This window comes from Nicotiana tomentosiformis, chromosome 7 (assembly GCF_000390325.3).
Source record: "Nicotiana tomentosiformis chromosome 7, ASM39032v3, whole genome shotgun sequence".
NCBI lineage: Eukaryota > Viridiplantae > Streptophyta > Magnoliopsida > Solanales > Solanaceae > Nicotiana > Nicotiana tomentosiformis.
Window position 1 is genome coordinate 23,680,598 of NC_090818.1, and position 7,736 is coordinate 23,688,333.

The following is a 7,736-nucleotide window of genomic DNA, read 5'->3' on the forward strand; positions in this document are numbered from 1 at the left end:
CCAAATTCGGCAGACAAGTCATAAATATTATAGTGGACCTATACCGGGCTCTGGAACCAAAATACGGACCCGAGATCAATAAATCCAACATCAGTAATTTCTTAAAAATCATTAAACTTTCAAACTTTTAATTTTTCATCAAAATTCCATATCTCGGGTTAAGGACCTCGGAATTCGATTCCGGGCATACACCCAAGTCCCAAATCACGATACGGACCTATCAGAATTGTCAAAATATTGATCCGGGTCCGTTTGCTAAAACCGTTGACCAAAGTCAACTCAGTTGAGTTTTAAAGCTTTATTTCACATTTTAATCTGTTTTTCACATGAAAACTTTCCGGAAAATTTTACGGACTGCGCATGCAAGTCGAGGAATGATACATGGTGATTTTCGAGGTTTTAGAACACAGAATTACTTTTTAAATTTAAAGATGACATTTTGGATCATCACAATTCTGTTCCAATAACAACTTTGACTTTTTGAGGCGTATATATGACAGCTGTAAACAAAAGAGAATAGACAGAAATCAAGAACTAAAAAAATGCAAACAAATACATGTCCATTCAAGAATGAGGAATTCAGGTGCTTCTTTAACTGACCTGCTCATTGAGTGCCCGTTTCTCTTCAAGAAAACAAGATATTCCAAAATGTAGCAGACAAGTTCCATCAAAAACAGAAGAGGAAAGGAATAGAGGCCTCTAGTGGTTTTTTATTTCTTCTTTTTTCCCGTAGTGTCCCTTCTTTTTCCATTTTAAAAGCGGGGAGGGGTTCATTAAGTTGCACAATCTATCTTCTATCAATATCTATATTTAATAGGAGAGGCAAAGACATCATAATAAGCCAAGTGGCAACATAATAAAAAGCCACTTGGCAATGTTAGGACAAAATTAGTTAAGTTAGGTAATAATTAGTTTTTTTTTAAATATAAATTTAAAAAAAAAACAAATTATGCACTATGTGTTGTTAATAATTAGTTACTATTTTTGAATTTGAATTTAAACATAGAAGAAAAGTTTAATTTGAATTTAAAATAATTACAAGCAACATAGTAAAAAATATAAAAATTAAATTTTATATTGATAGATAACAATTATAACCATTTATGAGAATGCTGAATTCTGTTGGCATAGTTGGATCAAATAAAAATTTTAAGAATAATAGGTTTTCAATTAAGAAGATGTTGGTGATAGAGTTAATGACAATAGTTTTTTTTTTATTATTATTTTTTATTTTTATAAAAGATGTGGGTCAAAAAGTTGGTATCTATCAAAAAGTCATCTTTTTGATATAACTCATCTGTTTTTATACCCGCCAAATTCTACTACTTTTTGACCTATAATGCAAAAAGTCGGTATCTATCAAATCATGCAATTTTTTGACCTATTAATTATATATAACTCATCTGTTTTTATAATGTTGCGATAATATTTATCAGTTGACGGGTTTATATAATAATATTATCTACTATTTCATGAAGAAAATAAAAGGATGATAAATATTTTTAAATACAAACTTTATCTTGAATTTTGTATTTCAATTTAATCAATTACTTAAATAACAAAATTGTAATTCAAGAAAAATAGTAGAATTTGGATAGTTATGGTGTCACTCTTTTTGATACTTAGTCCTAAAATTCTCCGCGCAACGCGCGGTTATGAATGCTAGTATTAATTAAGGAAATACCTTCTCATTGTACTTCTCAGTGTCTGGATATATTGCCTCAATTAAGGTATCAAATCTAGGATAATCTCTCAATGACCAACGACTAGCACTATGTGTGCGGCAAGCAGGGTATTCATTATTCCTGTGAAAGCACAATTATAAGTAAAATCCAGAGTAGTTTTCAGGTAATCCTTGGCTTCTAATGACTAGCTGAATCGCAACACTGACTTTATGCATTACATACCCCCAGTCTCATTGATTTATCTATGCATTCCCTGTAAAATTGGTGTTGACATCCCATCACACCCCGTTCTCTTGATAATACCATGCATGCAGTGCAGACACCTGTTGCCGAAAAAATTACTTCGGCCCCGACAAGTCGTAGTATTCATACAGAGGCTCAAAGTGGAGGAGACAGTGGGACATAGGATATGTCTGAATATGTTCAACTTTAGAATATCAAACTCCTTTTATTCCTCTTAAAGTGAAGGTCACTGATGAGGATACATACACACAAATTGTAGCCAACTGTCATGGTTCTTTCTTTGTATAAATATAGGAATAGCACTGTACATATGACACGACAAATAGAAAAATAATTTTTCATACCATCTTTCTTGAATTTCTACATGGTATCAGAGCAATACCTCACTGATTTTCTTTCAATTTTACATTCCAAATATCTTTTCATTTCTTTTCTTTGAACACCTACAGAATGGGTACTTAAGAACAGTCTTCCAAATCCAAAACTGATATTGATGTCTCACATCCTTATTTCCCCTCCTCCTCTGATTCTCCTGGTATGAATCTCATCAATACTATCTTTGATGGGACCAGCTATGGAAATTAGAGAAGAGGAGTCCTTATCTCTTTATCTGCCAAAAATAAATTGGGATTCATCAATGGAACCTGTGCAATGCCAAAGAAAGATTCATCTCTATTAGTTCAATGGACACGTTGCAATGACATGGTAATAATATGGCTACTTAATTCTCTAAGTAAAGAAATAGCTGCGAGTGTTATTTACTCACAGACAGCTGCAGATCTATGGAATGAACTAGAGGAAAGGTATGGACAAGCTGATGGTACAAAGCTATTTCAGCTTCAAAGAGAGATGAACAATATCAATCAAGAAACTAGTGATGTAGCTGCTTATTTTACCAAACTGAAAAGGATCTAGGACCAACTGAAAGAACTCAATACTTTCATGACATGTAGTTGTGAGTGCAGTTGTGGAGCTAAGGAGCACAATCACAAGATGCTTGAGGATCAGAAATTAATACAATTTTTGATGGGGCTAAATGAGACCTACAACGCAGTCAAAGGAAATGTGTTGATGATGAAGCCTCTCCCTACCACAGCACATGCTTACTCTATCATTTTGCATCAGGAGTCACAAAGAGAGGTACATTCTACTCATCAAATTCCTAATGACTCTTTTGCTTTCATGACTGGGAAAAATGGACTCCAAAAAAGAAAGTTATGGAAACTAAAGGAGCAAGTCACTATCCAGCAAGAAAAAATGATTTATATTGCAGATATTACAAGAAAACAGATCATGAAAAAGAGCAGTGCTATAAATTAGTAGGATATCCTCAAAACTTCAAGATAAACAGGCAGAACAGGGAAAGTTTTGGAAACCAACAAGCAAATGTTGGAGAAGTTGATGAATCTCTCACCTCAAGAATTAGAGGAAATGCAGTCTCAAATATGGTTACTAGCCAAGGGTTCTCTAAGGAGCAATGTGACAAGTTGATTCAATTATTCCAATCTATGCAAGGAGGTGGTTCTATTGCCTCAACTTCTGAACCCACTGCAAGTGCAAACTTGACTGGTATTGAAGTTAACTACCACACTTTCACTTCATTTTTTTCTAGTATTCCTAGAGTTCCTTGGATAATTGACTCTGGTACTACACAACACACGACTTTTAATGAATCCCTGTTACATGATGTCGTAGTACTTAAAATACTTATATCAGTTAATTTACCTAATTCATATAAAATAAAAGTTACTTGTATAGGAAAGCTTCAATTGTCTCCTGGTGTTGTGCTTCATAATGTGCTCCATGTTCCAACATTCAAGCATAACCTTCTTTCAGTCAAGAAACTATGTGAGCAATTCAATTGTAGTCTGACATTTTGATAAAATTGGTTGTTATTTACAGGTCCCTTCCTTGAGGAGGGGGCGAGTTTTTGGTGATGCCTCTACTAGTCTTTACCTGGTGCAAAATAACTGTCTTCAGATCTAAGCCACACATGTCAAAAACATTACTCCAGTGTCTTCTTCCAACCAGCTGTCCAAGTCAAGTTGTTTAGAGTCTGTTTCTTTTCCTGTTTCTGTTTGTCAAAGGCCCTTGTGCCTAAGTCTTCAGAGTTATGTTATTCCTGTTTTGTCATGAAAATTTCAGTAATAATAAAAGTATTACTGAATTGGAGAGTTTGTGGCATAATAGACTGGGACATTTTCCCTTTCATGCAATAAAATATATAAAAGGATTACCTATAAAGTTCACAGAAAAGAAAGAATTCCCCTGTACCATTTGTCCTTTAGCCAGACAATCTAAACTCCCTTTTTCCCATTAGCACTATCATATCCAAAAAATATTTTGATTTGATTCATATAGACACATGGGGACCATATAAAACTCCTACTTACAAAGGGGAGAAGTATTTTCTCACAATTGTTGATGATTTCTCCAGAAGCACTTGGACATTTCTTCTCAATACTAAATCCAGTGCATTTCCCACATTAAAATCCTTCTTAGCACTTATTGAAAGACAGTTTTCTGCTAAGGTTAAAGTTATAAGATCTGATAATACTTTTGAGTTAGGTACAGGACAAATTCCTAAAGACTTCTTCTCCTCACAAGGCATAATCCATCAAACCTCTTGTGTTGCAACACCACAACAAAATGATGTTGTAGAGTGCAAACATAGGCACCTTTTGAAAATCTGTAGAGCCCTTCTTTTCCAATCACATGCCCCTAAGAAATTTTGGGGGGACTCTTTGTTGACTGCCACATACTTGATAAACAGGTTTCCATCTAAGGTACTTCAAAATAGATCACCATATCAGGTTCTTTTTGATAAACAACCAGATTATCACTCTCTTAGGCCTTTTGGATGTTTATGTTTTAGTTCTACCTTGTCTCGACATAGGGATAAGCTTGATCCTAGAGTAATCCCTGGTATTTTTCTTGGATATCCATTTGGGAAGAAAGGGTATAGGATTCTAAATTTACTCTCTAATCAGGTCATTGTTTCTAGGGATGTGAGATTTGCTGAAACTATTTTTCCTTTCTCCTTTTCCACTCCAATGTCTAAATTATTTCATGCCAGCTTCCTCCCTACTCATGAGTCTTCTACTCCTAATTTTGTTACCCCACAGCCTCAGCATACTTACTCTCGTAGTTCACATGTTCAACAATCATCATCTCATTCCTGTCCTAGTTCCTCTCGTATCCCTCTGTCTAGTCTTATTGTATCCCCTTCCTCAGTTCAAACTACACCTCCAACATAAGCCTTACTCTCCCCACCAGGGCCAGTCTTGCGACGATCACAAAGACAGCATCACCAACCAGTCTATTTGTCAGATTATATTTGTAATACTGCGTATTCTACTTTTTTTCCTAATCCCCCTTTACTTCCCATACATTCTTTTGCTTTTTCTGCCCTAACAGAAGATAATCAGACAATGATAAATTTTATATGTCAAATATAAGAACCTACTTCTTACCATCAGGCAGCCAAGGATTCAGTTTGGCAACTTGCTATGGAAAAAGAACTTGACGCCCTGCAATCCAATCGCACTTGGGACATTGTTGCTTTGCCTGAAGGAAAAAGGGCTTTGCCCTGCAAATGGATATAAAAAGTGAAGTTAAAGTCAGATGGATCCTTGGAAAGATTAAAAGCACGTCTTCTTATCAGAGGGGATACACAAAGGAAAGGTTTGGATTATACAAAAACGTTCTCGCCAGTAGTAAAAATGACAATGATTCGATGTATTCTTACCATTGCAGTGAAAAGAAATTAGAAATTATACCAGCTGTATGTCAACAACGCCTTCTTACATGGCGATTTGGATGAAGAAGTTTACATGCGCTTCCCTCCAAGTTTAACTCCTCCATCTACTTCTCTTGTTTGTAGACTACGCAAGTCGTTGTATGGTCTTAAACAAGCATCTCGTCAATGGTACGTTCGTTTATCTGCTGCTTTAGGTACAAGGGGTTTCAAGTCATCACTTAATGACTATTCCCTCTTTTTTAAGATCTCTGGCGAATTGGTCACTATACTTGCAGTTTATGACGATATCTTAATTACTGGGAACAATGCCAAAGAAGTTACAGACATTAAACATTTCTTGAACACTGAATTCAAAATCAAAGATTTGGGTGAGGCGCATTATTTTTTGGGATTAGAACTTGTACGCGAAAACAATGGATTAGTGGTTACACAACAGAAATATGCTCTAGACCTCCTCACTGAGTTTGATTGCTTGGTTCCAGACATGCTTCTTTTCCTCTTGATCCATCTCTTAAGCTCTCTTCTGAGTGCGGAACTCCCCTTTCTGATCCTACAATTTATCGTCGATTGATTGGCAAGCTCAATTTTTTAACTAATACACGGCCGAATCTCGCTTTTGCTATGCAGACACTTAGTCAATACATGAAAATGCCTTGTACTGGGCATTATCAGACAGCGCTGCATACTCTGTGATACTTGTGTAAAGATCCAGGGCTTGGACTTTTTATGTCTCCAGATTCTTCTTTTCAGCTTGTTGTCTATTGTGATTCCGATTGGGCTGCTTGTTCTGATTCCCGGCGTTTGGTTAATGGATTTTTCTTAAACATGGGCGGTTCTCCAATTTCATGGAAATCGAAAAAGCAACAGATTGTTGCCCTTTCCTCGGCCGAAGCGGAGTATAGATCAATGCGTCGATTGGTGGCTGAAATTGCCTGGGTAGTTCGTCTTCTTCAAGATCTCACTATTCCTCCATTTTTGCCTGTGACTTTGCACTGTGATAATCAAGCAGCAATTCATATAGCAAAAAAATCCTGTCTTTCACGAACGAACTAAGCATATCGAGCTTGACTGCCATTTCATTCGTGAAAAATTGTTGGATAGATTGATTTCTCTATCTTTTGTTCCATCTTCATCTCATATCGTTGATATCTTCACAAAAGCCCTCTCCGGGCGGCTTCACCGTTCTTTTATGGGCAAGTTGGGAGTCCGATTTGGGGTCTGAACTTGAGGGGGGGTGTTGCCGGAAAAATTACTTCGGCCCCGACAAGTCGTAGTGTTCAGACAGAGGCTCAAAGTGGAGGAGACAGTGGAAATATGTTCAACTTTAGAATATCAAATTCCTTTTATTCCTCTTAAAGTGAAGGCCACTGACGAGGACACATACACACAAATTGTAGCCAACTGTCATAGTTCTTTCTTTGTATAAATATAGGAATAGCACTGTACATATGACACGACAAATAGAAAAATAGTTTTCCATACCATCTTTCTTGAATTTCTACAACACCCAATGGTAAAAAGCTGTTGGACTCTGTGGTCTTCAACCAACACACAACAAATTAGTAATCAAATCTAGTACTAAGACTTTTACTTGAAAGAATTATTTCGAAAGATATTTACTTGAAAGATATTTATTTGAAAAAATTATATTCGTAAGATATTTACTTGAAGGAAGTATATTCGGGATATATTTAATTGTACGGATTACATCCTAAAGATTTTTATTTGAAAAACTTATATATAAAAGATGTATATTTTGAAGGACTTGACTAATTGGTTGTACTTGTGTTTATTATTCGTTTGAGCAATATTTATGGTGCTCTTGTTGCCTGACTGTTTATGTTACAAGTTGATTATCGTTGCCATCACTGCTATTTATTTTCTATTATTTTTGTATGCTATATTGCACAGGTTATTTGACTAGTGAGTGTCTTGACTGTACCTCGCCAGTACTCCACCGAGGTTAGTCTTGGTACTTACTAGGTACCGATCGTGGTGTACTCATATTACACTTCTGCATATTTTTGTGCAGAGCCAGTTATTGGAGA

The 7,736-nt window shown here is 35.8% G+C and overlaps 1 long non-coding RNA gene across 1 annotated transcript; it reads right to left on the reverse strand.

Moving 5' to 3' along the window:
• Positions 1-2,347: 2,347 nt before the first annotated feature.
• On the reverse strand, positions 2,348-7,263 carry LOC138896444 (uncharacterized). The gene is made up of 4 exons (XR_011409585.1): positions 5,677-7,263; positions 5,402-5,517; positions 3,466-4,050; positions 2,348-3,434 (listed from the first exon to the last, which is right to left on the reverse strand). It is a non-coding gene; the product is annotated as an uncharacterized lncRNA (long non-coding RNA).
• Between the last annotated feature and the right edge of the window lie 473 nt (positions 7,264-7,736).